The sequence below is a fragment of the Antechinus flavipes genome, chromosome 4, assembly GCF_016432865.1.
Source record: "Antechinus flavipes isolate AdamAnt ecotype Samford, QLD, Australia chromosome 4, AdamAnt_v2, whole genome shotgun sequence".
Classification (NCBI taxonomy): Eukaryota; Metazoa; Chordata; class Mammalia; order Dasyuromorphia; family Dasyuridae; genus Antechinus; species Antechinus flavipes.
Genome location: NC_067401.1, coordinates 82,841,551 through 82,856,371, shown reverse-complemented (window position 1 = coordinate 82,856,371; position 14,821 = coordinate 82,841,551). Strand labels below are relative to the sequence as shown.

The 14,821-nt window shown below is 34.2% G+C and overlaps 1 protein-coding gene and 1 pseudogene across 1 annotated transcript in view; one reads left to right on the top strand and one right to left on the bottom strand.

Moving 5' to 3' along the window:
- The window catches only part of SMYD3 (SET and MYND domain containing 3), a 1,009,300-nt gene that overhangs the window by 825,228 nt on the left and 169,251 nt on the right, over window positions 1-14,821 (bottom strand). The window lies entirely within an intron of this gene.
- Window positions 5,839-14,821, top strand: part of LOC127559208 (40S ribosomal protein S15a-like) — a 41,550-nt pseudogene continuing 32,567 nt past the window's right edge.

Here is a 14,821-nt window from a genome sequence, read left to right as displayed (position 1 = left end):
AATGCTTTGCACTTAGGAAACTGCATAGTAGTACTTTTAATTATTCCCTCAAAGATCCAATACTATCTAGTTGCAATATTGGAACACCACAATCTTCTAAAAATCAAAATTATGTGTGAAAATAATGGAAAGATATTTGATGGATTTAAATAGGATGCAGCAACTTTTTAATGATGATTTAAATATAAGTACCTAAACTATATATTCAGTACACAGTAGGCACTGGGGGGAAAACGCCTATCAAGTGAACATTTTATTAAGTATTTATGAGAATTAGTCTTTCCTGCATATATCAATAAAACTTGATTACTTTTTCTAAAATCATGTCATAAAGAGAGACTCTCAAATTCTCAAATGGACATGAGGTCTATTTGTACAGGTATCCCCAAATGATAGATTGTATAGATAATTTTCTTTGAACCCAAGACTTGGATTCAAGTCTTGCCTCTGATCACAAATTGACTTTATAACTTCAGACAAGAAATTTAATATTTTGATCCTCTAGGTGATTCCATAACTCTACCATTTAGAAAAGGTATTGCCCTGCATTGGTAGATGAAATCCTTCATGAGATGCTCCCTTTACCAGTGAAATCACAGACTTAGTCCCTCTACCTATTCCTAGACATTCTAACAAGGCAAATCATAACTGATACATACCCTACCCATTAGGGTCCATCTAATGTACCAGAGGACTTCTTAGGTTTCTCAACACCATAAGGATAATAATAAAGTACATCAGCTGTCTATAAGTTATCCATTGTTTCTGCTATATAACTAGTTCATCATCTTTGTTTAAATATTTCTTTGGTAATCCTTTATTCTGGTTCTCCTGGGTTCTTCTTAGTATGTTATAGGCTGCACAGAATCACCATAAGCCTTTCTAATGTCCCCTGGATAGTACTTATTTTTTTCATATTTTAGAAACCATGGTGTTCCATATTTTGCAACTAAGCATTTGATATTGTGCTAGATACTACAGGGATCTAAATATCTGTATATTACATGATTCCAGCTCTCCAACAACTTATAGTCTGGTGGGGAAGGTAAAGAAAATACACACATATAAAAATAATATGAATCAATTTATGATAAATACCATGAATGGTACACAATTATCCCTTCTACATGGTAGGGATCAAGAGCATAAGGCACACAATCTGGAAAATCTGCACAAAATTTTTTGGCTCTCCTTTCCTATCAGAGATGAATCTGAACTATTATGACATTGAAAGATAAAATATGTTGATATTATACAATGTTATACATATTCTTTATGCATTTCTATTTCTGAACTTTTTCAGTATAGTCTGCTGGACTTCATATGTTATCTGTGGCTTCCACAAAACTCCCCCCAAAATTCCCATTTCCATAATATGTTGAAATTGAGATGAGAAAAGTCATGATGTAAAAGGTATAATCATAATTGGAGCCACAGAAGTTTGGGAAAGAGGGAAATGGTTGCCAATTGACAAAATCAGTAAAGACTGCATGGAGGAGTTGACAGGTTTACAATACTCAACATTAAAGAAAACAAATAAACTCTTGTACTCTCTGCCTAAAGAAGATCCCAGTTAAAATTGAAGGTTCTAACTATATTTTTAGATCACTTTCAAGATCACTGAAACACTAAGTGCATTTTAAACGTTTACAATGTGCCAACTATTTTACTAAGTGCTGAGCATATAAAATATACATGACAATCCCTGCCTTCAGGAAGCTTGTATTCTAATGAAAGACAAAACATAAAGGGAGCTGGAAAGCCTAAAGTGGAAAGAAAGTAGAGAAATTTAGAAATTGTAGCTAGAAACTAAAATGCAGGCTTTGATCTATATGGGATAGGAGAAAAGGAAACTTATCTATCAAAAACCAAGGAGATTTATTCCATATTTTCAGTAAGAAGGAGGTATGATTAAAGGCTAAAGTAGAAATGGCATAGTTTGGAGTTGATAACTAGGAAGGGCCATTCATTTTTTTTTAAATGCCCTTATTCTCAATTAATTGGATTCCCTAAATACATACATTCTCATGAAATTTATTTATAGATTGCTTAAATTCAAAAGTAAAGCAATTTTTAACACACTGAATTTTGCTTTAATTTCAAATTTCAACTAATATTTTGTATGTTTCACTGCTTGATTTATTAGCTGAAGTTATTTTTCTTTAAATTAGAGCAGAATAACAAGCTGCAAATTTGTCTAATTCAAGAAGCTTTAGCTTTAAAATATTAAAAATGTTTACTTGAATGTTTCATCTGCAGAAATCAAAATTAGAGCAGATTGGTATATCTTCAATAATATTAAAAGGCAATTACAACCACTAACATTCTGTTTGCTTTAAAGGAAGCAATTGTCTGTTGCAAGTTAAAGAGGCAATTAACATTTATAAGAGCACAGAGCTAAACTTTCCTCATTACACTTGGAGTGTTTCTCTATGAAAAGATACATTCTATGCTACAGGTCATACTAATAGCTACTAATCTAAAATTGGTGATTTGGGTTACTGGGATAAAAATGCCTTGCACTTGTTTGTCAGGCACAGCACATTCACTTAGACTGAAGAAATGTAGCCGATGTGTATTCCTGAAAAGAAGGTTGGGCCACTGACAGTGTTCTAATTTCTAGAAACCTAGAAAAGCACATGTCTGAATAACACATGGATGTATGATAAATCTTAATCATACATTCATTTTTTGCTGAGTTTTCTTGAACATAAAAATAAACATAATGAGAATTTTTTTAAATCAAAAATCTGCCATACAACGAAATCATATCTCTTCTGGGAAAATTCTGATATAAATATTAAATATACAAACAAGTGTGCCACATCACTAGGCACAAGGAATAATTTTTTAGAATTATATTCATTCCTTTTAAGATAAAAATTTCAAAGTAATGATCATGATTTCCTCTAGGGCTTCTGTTTAATCTGATCCAAGGTTTTCCAATGACTTCATATATTTCTGTGTTCACAGTTACTTTTATATTGTCTCTTCCCATTAGAATAGAAACTACTTGAGAGAGGAGATTTTTGTGTGTGTGGATTTTTTTGTTTGTTTGCCTTTCTTTGTAAATCCAGTTAATATGCAAGTCAAGATGGCACACTCATATCGTCACTGGTACTCCTTCAGAGCAATGGACAAATAATAACAGTTCATAGCACAACAGCTCACATTGAGAAGTGCTTAATAAAATGCTTATTGACTGACTGACTACAGGTTTTTAACCCTAGTAGTTGACCAATAATAATAAATAGTTGTTCTACGGGCTGGCCGCCAATTCAGGTAAGTTTAATTAGATTGGCAGTAAGGATTCAGAATAGAGTTTGGGATATTGGTTGGAATATCATGCTTTGTTGGTTGGCTGTGTAAAGTAGGGGGATGATTAGAAAGTTAGAAGAAAAATTTTGTTCCAGGGATGAATTTATGTACTTTCTCTTATCAGAAAATGAAAGTATTCTTACATTAAACACTACAATCTCCAAAGAATTAAAACTCAGTATCTTCCAGAGTGTGATAGAGATGCCCATGGTAGATAGGAGCAAGCTACACCATATTATAAACAATGAACTATGAATAAAAGATGTCATATGATCATAAATTTCAAGCTGGAAAGACTCTAAAAGATTGCCTATGCCAAAATACTTAGTTTATAGATAAGAAAACTAAGACCCATAAAGGTGTGGTTATTTAATCAGTCGCACAGGTTATAAGCAGCAGAACAGGATTGGCGCCTGGATCATTTGACTCCAGAACCACCATAGTTGTTTTTTTTTTTTTTCCCTTTTGTACCATGCTACATTTCCATCATTAAAGAAATATATGTTTGATAAAGCATTGGTTGAAGAGCTGAGAGTCAGTTAGCCCATGTGCTATACAAGCTGGGGTGTCTTGGACCAGCAGCTCCCTGTTTAATTTTCAATGTGAGCACATTTGCTTCAGAAATCCCTACAAATCAGGGTTTGATCTATTGGTTTTTTGATTGTCTAGATTTTTTTAAATGTTAATAATGAAGATTAAATTTTAAAGTGTACAGTGAGTATTTCCTTCCCCTTTCCCAGGGGGTCTAGTAGTTAAATATTTAATCACTACAACCTTGTATTGCTCTATAAACAATGCTTGATCTCAACAAGCATTCAATAGAAGGTTCAGGGAATGAAGTTATTACCAGACTGAAGGCACTCTGAGTGGAGGTTACCAACATGAACAACAACAACAGGTTTTTATGTACTGCTTTAACATTTGCCAAGTATTTTACATTCTTTCTTTACATTGAAGCCTCAAAATAACCCTGTTTATCAGTGTCCTGATGATCTCAACTTGGAAAAGCAAGGATGGCTCCTAGAATTGTAGGTGGACCCCCTTTTGACCAAAAGGAAAAGAAAGATGTTGATAAGAAAGCTATAGGAAGAGCACCTAGAGGTAGGCTGTAATTTCTATCATGGGAGGAACTATTCACTTGAGTAAGATCAAAGATTCATTTGAGCACTCAAAAAAAGGAATATGTAAACTGAAGAATTTGTAATTAAATCATCTGATTCCCTGATGACAGAATATAATAAATGAAGTATTCCTTTTTTCCAATAACATTTTACCATAATCTAGAGTCTGATTTGTCCAATTAATGTAATATACTTATATTAGCTACCTTGTAGTGTCATCTTGTAAGTAGTTTCTATTCTGTTTTCTTCTTAAGTATTTTATTTTGTACTGTTTCAACTTATGAGTTATCTCCAGTCAGTTCAGCAACATTAAATAAACACTTTAAACAAATACATCAGAGTAAAATCTCACTGTTATATGTATAATCAAGCTCCATGACGGAAAAGATTCCCTAAAACTCAGCAGAGAAGATAGGAGCACTACAGTTTTCACTGGTCTAGTAATGATTTTGCCAGGGCCAACAATTGAACAATCAATAAATTGAACTACATTGATTAAATATTTAGAATATTTCAGGTACTGTCCTTTTCATCAGTGAGCTTTCATCCTCTCCCTTTATGCCTTTGCATTGGTTATTGTCTTTGACTACAAATTCATCCCTCCTTCATAGAGTCTTCTTTAAGATGCTATTTAAGCACCATTTTTTTTGTTATTGTTTATCCTACATCTTCAAAGACTTAATGACATCACAAGTGCTTCCTGACTTGCTCATTAATTTAGAAAGGCCAAGTTCATTCACTGCATCCCAAGCCATTGCCAGTTATCTTGCTTTCTACACCAAGCCCTTCCTAGCTTCTCCCAGATGTCAGTGCCCCAGAGGAGATCGGAGAATATAAGTGGTTATTTATTATTATTTATTACATAAAAAGCAAAGAGATGTTAAGAAATTTGTTTGCTGATCTTTTTTGTTCTTATCTGATAACATCTTCATCGTCTCTCCTGCATCTTCAGTTTCTTCCTTTCTGTTGCCTCTAATCACAGCCTTTATCTAAAACAAACATACCTTCCCTTGATCCTATCAAACTCTTCCTTAATTTATTAACATTTTATTAATGCTATAAATATTTTATATATCCTTCATCAAAATTAAATTTGTTGAGCTAGAGATTCTTTCTTTATCTGTACTTTGGATCTTCAGAGACTAGCACACATAGTAACACTGAAAAAGTGATTGATAAGTTGATACATTCTAACTGGGAAAATAACAAAGACGTATCAATAAATTATATACTTGGTATATATAGAAAAGATAATAAGGGGTAATGGAGAATACTAGCATTTTGGGGATTAGGAAAGTCCCTATGTAGGAAGCAGAGTTTTAACTGAGCTGGGGATTCTAAAAGACCTATAGAGATGATGATGATGATGATGATGATGATGATGATGATGATGACAACGATGACAACAACGACAGCAACAACTACAATGAAAATGACAAGGACCCCAGTAGTGATGAGTTTCAATGATCAGCTGCACAATGAGGAATTTCAGAGTCAGAGCTCAGAGAAATTCAACCAATATGGGAAAGAGAAGATGAAATGGATCCTGGAAAGCCAGTGAGGCAGATAAGAGAAAATAAGGTAGTCACCAGAATTGCAGACAAGTTAAGATGGCAGAAATGAAGAGCAGGTCACAGATAAGAATCTAGTTAGATAGTGAGACATTCTAAGAGTTATAACATGACAAAGAACATATCAGAGGTATACTGCAGCCAACCAGCCACAGATCCTCTCTACAGAGCAAGTGTGAATTCTCTATTGACCCTATTTGGCTTAGAGGATCCCTTAAATGGCTCAATTGGAATATCAGAATGTGAATCAGAGAAAAAGCACAAGAGATGCTAAGAAATTTGTTTGCTGATCTTCCTTTGGTTTTTTTTTTTGGATATCTCATCCTCTCTCCTGAATCTTCAGTTTTCCTTCTCTATTGCCTGTAGCCACACCCTTTATCTTAAAATAAACATACTTTTTCTTGATCCTATCAAACTCTTCCTTAAACTACATGAGTTTTTTCCCTTCACTACCAAAGTCTGGTCCCCACATCCCTTTAGCTTTCCAAGAAATCCCAAGTGTCTTTCTAAGAACAACTTTGATAATTCACCATTCATAGGAACATCAGAAAAAAACAAAGAGATTGATTTTTCAAAAGAAAATTTTATTCATTACATAACATTGTAGTATCATGAAGGTTTAAAAATATTTACCAGGACACATTTAAATAAATTAGTGAGAACCCTAATTCTAGTTTGGGACAGCTAGATGGTACAAGGAACAGAGTACTGAGTTTGGAATCAGGAAGACTCAACTTTCTGAATTCCAATTTGGCCTCAAGCACTTCCTAGCTGTGTGACCCTGGAGAAGTCACTTTTCCCTGTTTGCCTCAGTTTCCTCATCTATAAAATGAGCTGGAGAAGAAAACAGCAAATCACTTCAGTGTCTTTGCCAAGAAAATCCCAAAAGGGATCATGAAGAATTGAGCATAACTGAAAATGACTAAACAAATGTCATAGCTGTCTAATAGCAGTTTTATTCTAAATAGTTTTTGAGAGAACATATGATATGCAACCTCCAATGTTTTTATTCTTTTGTAGTGGTTGAGAAAATAGCAATGACCAGAATTATTGCTAGAATAGTACTTTAAGGTTTGCAGAGCAACATATCACACCTCAGGTGACCCTCAAAATCATCTTGTGAAGTAAATGCTGTTATTATCCAGATTTTTCAGAGGAGAAAACTGAGGTAAATAGAGGTTAAGTGACTTGCCCAGAATTACAAAGCTTGCATGTAACTGAGGCAGGACTCAAACTCGGGACTTGTTAACTCCAGGTCCAGCATTCTTTCTACTATTCTGCCTTGCTGTTCATAGATGACAGAATTGAGAATCCTGATTCTCTAAGATAAGTTATAAAATTTGGACTGTGAGCATATTTTAAAAGAATAGGATGTGCTTCTTTAAGAGCATATCAAACATTTTGTAATGGAAAGTGCCTTAGCCTACAAACACCTGACAAAGAGCTATGGCAGCTATAGGCAACACCAGTCCATTCATGGGGCAGCTGGGTGGCTCAGTGGACAAAGCCAGACTGGAATCAGGAAAACTTAAGTTCAAATTTCATTTTGGACACTTAGGATTTATGAGACCCTAGGACATGACTTCATCTTTTTTTTTTTAATTAAAGATTTTTATTTACAAATCATATGCATGGGTAATTTTTCAACATTGATCCTTGCAAAGCCTTTTGTTCCAAATTATCCTCTTCTTCCCCCATCCCCTCCCCTAGATGGCAGGTAATCCAATACATGTTAAATATGTTAAAATATATGTTAAATACAATATATGTATACATATTTATATAGTTATTTTTCTGCACAAGAAAAATCGGATCAAGAAGAAAAAAAACTGGGAAAGAAAACAAAATGCAAGCAAACAACAACAGAAAGAGTGAGAATGATATGCTGTGGTGCACACTCAGTTCCTATGGTCCTCTCTCTAGGTATAGATGGCTTTCTTCATCACTGAACAATTGAAATTGGTTTGGTTCATTTCATTGTTGAAGAGAGCCACATCCATCAGAATTAATTATTGTATAGTCTTGTTATTGTGTATAATATCCTCCTGGTTCTGCTCATTTCACTTAGCATCAGTTCATGTAAATCTCCTTAGGCCTCTCTGAAATTATTCTGCTGTCCGTTTCTTACAGAACAATAATATTCCATAATATTCATATACCACAATTTATTTAGCCATTCTCCAATTGATGGGCAGCCACTCAGTTTCCAGTTTCTAACCATTACAAAAGATCTGCCACAAACATTTTTGCACATGTGGGTCTCTTTCCCTCCTTTAAGATTTCTTTAGGATATAATCCCAGTAGAAACACTGCTGGGTCAAGGGGTATGCACAGTTTGATAACTTTCTGAGCAGGACATGATTTCATCTTATTTGCCTTAGCTTCCTCAAGTGTAAAAATAAGAATAATAATAGCACCTACCTTACAGGGGTGTTAAAAAAAAAACTTACTTAGCACACTCTTAACATAGATAGATAGATAGATAGATACAGATATAGATACACACACACACACACACACATATGTTTATACTTGTTTCTTGTTTTTCTACTTTGCCTCCCTTTTAGTCTATAATATAAATTCACTTTATACATTTTTCCAATGATCTGATTATCAATATCAAGCAAGGCATAAAGCAGAAGTATTCTGGCCAAAAGAATTGATACTATCATTAAAGATACAGAGTCTAAACAGATGAGAATCTCCTAAACGTGTTGCTGTCCTGCGATGCTCCTCTTTATGGATGACATTGTGCTAATTGCATCAACCCAGGAAAGGAAATCCACAATTTCTATTTTAAAAGTTTTGCTTATAAAATAATGGGGTCTTTTTTTGTTTTGTTTTATATTTGTGAGGCAATTGGGCTTGTGACTTGCCCAGAGTCACACAGGTAAGAAATTGTTTAGTGTCTGAGGCTGGATTTGAACCTCCCTGACTCCAGGGCTGGTGCTCTAGTCACAGCTTCATCCAGTTGCCCCAATATTGGTCTTAAATATTTTTATTTTTCTACTTGTGAAAGATGAAGACAAGTTAAAGAAATACTCAAAATATCATCTCCCAATCCATCTTAAAATTGATAAGAAGTTTTTCTAGAAATGAGAAAAAAAATATAACTAGTCCTTTCCAGGACAGCAGACCCATTTGGGGGTGGGGGAGAAGCAATCTATTTGTTTTGCAGTACATTTCTGGCAGTCCTTAGGGAATGGAAATCTGCAGTTGATCAAACTTGACTTAAAAAAAATCTAAGTGGCAATAAATTACTAAAGAAATTTCTCCTTAGAGGGAATGAGAATATTATCTTAATGCCATTACACAAATATACCAAAAAGCATTAACATAATGTTTAAAATGGCAAATTTGTATTCTCGCTTTTAAAATATTAACATTTCCTTTTTTTATGCCAATACATTAAAATCCACCTTGCTATATCCCCTGTATAGTTTCTCTGCTAAGGTAATTATGGCAGGATACCTGCAACATAATATATGCCAATAAACACTATGTGGAAATAGCATTTCTCAGGAAATAAACTTTGCTTTTTTATAAATAGTATTTTATTTTTTCCAATTACATGTAAAGATGGTTTTCAACATTCAATTTTATAAGATTTTGAGTTTTAAACTTTTTCTCCCTCCTTCTTTCCCATATCCCCTCCCCAAGACAGCAAGCAAAGGTTATACATGTACAATCATGGAAACATATTTCCACATTAGTCCTGTTGTGAAAGAAGTAAAAAAACAAAAGGACACCACACACACACACACACACACACACACACACAATAATAGTATGCTTTAATCTGCATTCATATTCCATAGTTTTTTTCTGGTGTGGATCTTCATTTTCCTTCATGACTCTTTTGGAGCTTTTGGATTGTCTTAGATCACTATATTGCTGAAGATAGCCAAGTCTGTCATTGTTGATCATCTCAAAATACTGCTATTACTGTGTACAATGTTCTCCTGGTCTGCTCACTTCACTCAGCATCAATTCATCTAAGACTTTTCAGGTTTTTCTGAAATCTGACTGTTTGTTATTTATTATAATTACTTTCATATATCAGTTCAGGTAATACCCAATTGATGGGCACCCTTTAATTTCCAATTCTTTACTACCACAAAAAGAGCTGTGACAAACATTTTTCCACATATGGGTCCTTCCCCTCTTTTATGATCTCTTTGGGATACAGACCCAGTAGAGACACTGCTAGATCAAAGGACATGTACAGTTTGATTGTTCTTTGGACATAATTCCAAATGGTTGGATCAGTTTACAACTCCACAATTATTAGTAACCCATAAATTCAATTTTTAAACCTTAAAAAGAGTGAAGGGAATAGACAAAGTTGTTAAAAAAAAAAATCTTAAAACCACCTAATCCTAGGAAATTGCCACTGACTAATTACATAATCTTGTATCAAAGCCAAAAGTACAACTCCAGCCTCCTGGGTACCTGCCCAGTGTTCTTTCCACTACATTCCCTACATAGTACTTTCTCTAAAATATTATTGGATATACTCTCTCTCTTGTCAGAGAACTTTTCTGTCCAGTTCATTCTTATACCTAAAAAGGATCTATATAGAATATAAAATCCTTGAAGGCAAAGACTACTTCATGTTTTCTCTTTATACCTGCAAGCACCTAGCAAAAATGTCTTTTACGTCAGTAAATTTTTACTATTCAATATTAGGTTAAAAATAAGTAGATTAAAAATAAATCAATGAAGTGTTTTTAAAACATTTTCTGCCATAAACACCTATTGATTGATTAGCAGAAAAGCTATTCTCCCTCTGAAATGAAAGTGTTTCTCTTCCTCACTGAATTCAGAAGCTATAGTTACAATTTAAGTACAATTTAAGTGGGCTAGGTTGGTGCAGTTGATAAAGTCCCAGGCCTCATCTTTTTTAGTGCAAATATGGTCTTAGATATTTACTAACTATGCAAGTCATTTCAATCTGTTTGCCTCCATGTCCTCATCTGTAAAATGGATTAGAAAAGAAAATGGCAAAACACACCAGTACTTTTGCCAAGAAAACCCCAAATGGAGTCATGAAGAGGGAGACACAATTGAACAAATATACCAACAACATCTTAAGTAGACCTAGCCCATGGATGATATGAGACTCAAAAGAGGTAACAGATGTAAAGTACTTGGAAAATCTTAAAGCATGTCAATCATTCTTATTGTTGTTACCATTATTGTTAGCTTGCAGGCCTCCAGTCAGGTGATGATTTCATTCTCCTGCTAAGCTTAAGAAATGTTTTTAGAACAAAACAGGACTATCCTGGTAAATGTTTAATAACTGGGCTCTTTGGAAGGAAAATGCATTCATACAAACTTTTATATTTAATCTACATTATGAATATTTTCATAAGTCTAAACCATCAACAAAACAATAAATCAAGCCATGGTGTGTAGAGATTTCTGAGGTGCAAATGGTCACACTCAAAATCTAACAATGGGCACTACAAGCCGAGAATTGGCTCCTGCACACCTCTAACAGAGCGCATCCATCTTCCACAGTACTCAGACCTCATAGTAGTGCCAAAAACAAAAATAGAATCATGCTTTTTCTAGTATCCCTACAATGACATGCTCGCCCCATACATACATATATATACATGTAGAAATACATACACACACATATGTAGGAAAAGGGATATTGAATGTACCCCACAAAAAGTCTTACTGGAGTTTCTAGAAATTACATATTAAAGGAATTAAAATGTAACACTATACCATACAAGCAGTAGAGAGTTACAGATCTTGTGTTCTAGATCCATGAAATATGAGGGAGGGGATCAGAAAAGGTTATTTGAAAGTCTTATTGTATGGCTCAGGTGATTCTCAATTTTATGGTAATAGAAAGGAAGCTCTAGTCATTTCTAATCAAGCTGGAAAATCTTCAAATAATATATAATAAAAAGAACAAAGCAATACTAATAACTAGCATTTATATAGTGCTTTAAGGCTTGAAAAGCATTTTACAAATATTATTTCACTTTATCTGCACAATAATTTTGAGAGGTAGGTGCAATCCAAGCAAGAGATAATTGTCTAAAACTCAATCTAGATAAATATTTAAAAAGACTCATGACCATGAAGCTGGTTATTAGTTGATAGATTCTTTGGACAAAGCAACCATAAATTTGATAAAAGTACAAAGTCACTTCCAATTCTAGGCGGTTGTCTTTCACTTTCAAAATGGTAGGGATAGAGTAACAGAAATGAGAATAGAGAGAGCTAAGTATCATGAGGTTTTAGGATATCTATAAATATTAATTGTTGGTTGACTAAATGGCAGTCCTTTGCCTAATGACATACACTACTAGAAGAACTGGAAAAAGTCGATAATGATTTTTGGCCTATATTCAACATACAAAAAAGTTGCAATTAAATAGAAGAATGGCTCACAGATTCCCAAAAGATATGAAGAAAGAAAGTAACAGAGCAAATATTATTATATAGTCACATGATGGTGTTTTGGACATAAAGCCAGGAAAGATCAGGATTCAGATCCTAGCTTTGACATTTTTAAGTATCATGATCAGGGGCAAGTCATTTATTTTTTTAAATAGGAAATAACCGAGTGGGGGGAAATGATATTAAAACAAAAATATAATACATTTATTTCAGAGTTTAAAAAAGAGAAAATGTTTTTTAAAAATTCTTCCAATTCTATAAGATGGTAATATATGCTCACCATCTACCAGAGATTTGCCTTCCCTCTGCCAGCTAATTTTTTTTTCTTGACAGGTGATAATGCTTTTCCAAGACCTAACTGGCCCAAAGGACTAATAAAGCTTAAGCTAAACTTCCTTTGATATAATCTCTGGTCAAATAATATAGTTTCCTGATTGCCTACAGACATAAAAAAGACCCATCTATGTGAAATCAAGGCCTATAGATGTAATGGGCTGAGGCTTGAGTTGATGCACTGAGGTCCCAAGCACATGAGGCTAAATAGTAATTGGACCATACTCTATTAATAGATAAGCTTGGAGAGAGAATGGCCCCCACCCACTCTTTGTGCAAGTCCTGATGTGTTGTATAGGAAATGACGATTTTGGTGGGTGGAGGCAGGGGAGTGGAGAAGGAAGGGGAAGGAGAGACTTTTGGGATTGCCATTGCGACAACCTTTCTGTTTGTATCCTTCTCCACTCCCCTGCCTCCACCCACCAAAATCGTCATTTCCTATACAACACATCAGGACTTGCACAAAGAGTGGGTGGGGGCCATTCTCTCTCCAAGCTTATCTATTAATAGAGTATGGTCCAATTACTATTTAGCCTCATGTGCTTGGGACCTCAGTGCATCAACTCAAGCCTCAGCCCATTACATATAGATATGGTAAATATCTAGAGGCTACTCTGATGAGGCAAACTCTTAAACTAAGACTAAGTTCAGTACTTTTTCAAGCTTTTCCAACTCTTCATGACCCAATTTGGGTCATTCTTAGCAGAGAAATTGGAGTTGTTTGCCATTTCCTTCTCCAGCTCAGTTTATAGACAAGGAGACTGAGGCAGAGTTAAGTGACTTGCCCAGGTTTGCTTTGTCCAAAGAATCCATCAACTACTAACCAGGTTCATGGACATGAGTCTTTTCAATATTTATCTAGATTGGTCCTTCACCTATCTCTCAAAATTATTGTGCAGATAAAGTAAAATAATATTTACAAAATGCTGTTCAAGCCTTAAAGTACTATGTAAATGCTAGTTATTAGGATTGTATTGTTCTTTTTATTATATTTGAAGATTTTGATGGTAAAGATGAGATGGTCTGGCACAAGAAATAGTGGAATCTCTTTTACCTCTTAGTATATAGGTGAATTTATTATTTTAAATACTCATAATTAGTTTATGAGGCCAAAACCCTATATATGTTTCCTATCAGATCCAGTTAGCTTTGCACAAAGACACTCCTACCACACAGCCACATCTATCACTTTTCAACCTGGCTAATCATCTTCTTTACACAGCAAGAGAACATAAGTCAATTTGGCCCACTCATCATTGCTGTCAGATAATACAAAAGCACATGTTTTACCAATAAATTAATACTATCAACTGCATATACAAATGCTATTTTCTTCAATATGTAAATAAGCGTATATATTGCACATAAATGTTTATGATTATATATATATAAATGATTATATATTATATTTATGAATATAAATATATGTATTATGCATAAATAGGATTCATTCACTATCATTTCTGTATACAAAGAAATGTGCAGTATTATCATTTTTATAAACAAAGATTACATACCAAATCAAGAACATATACAATGCCCACTATCTTTGATGTACAAAGAGCAGAATACACTAATATATATATATATATATATATATATATATATATATATATATTTGCTAATAAAAGAATTATACTAGATAAATTATAAACATAGAATGGACCGAGAGAGATCAAACACTGCCATTGCTGCCAGCCCTCAACCTTTGTCTCCAAACATCACCCTTCCTACACCCTATTCTCCTGCTGGGGTAAACTATAAAACAATTCTTCCCAGCTCAAGAAACTCTTGCTTCTTTCTTTCAGAGAATCAAAAACCACCACATTCATTAAGCACCAGCCTGCTGACTGGATTTCTCCTTTACTTTTATATAACAAATAACAAGCAGAGTAGCATTGTGACAGAAGCCAAAGTCCTGGAGATTGGAAGAGAAGAAGTGAGAGGTCCCACTTAGGGGAAAGAAACAGGAATCTAGGGAAACAAAATTAAATGAGACAGGTGGATAGAGGGTTAGGAATGTCAAAAGGGTTAGGAGTTGCAGATAGCCTGGGG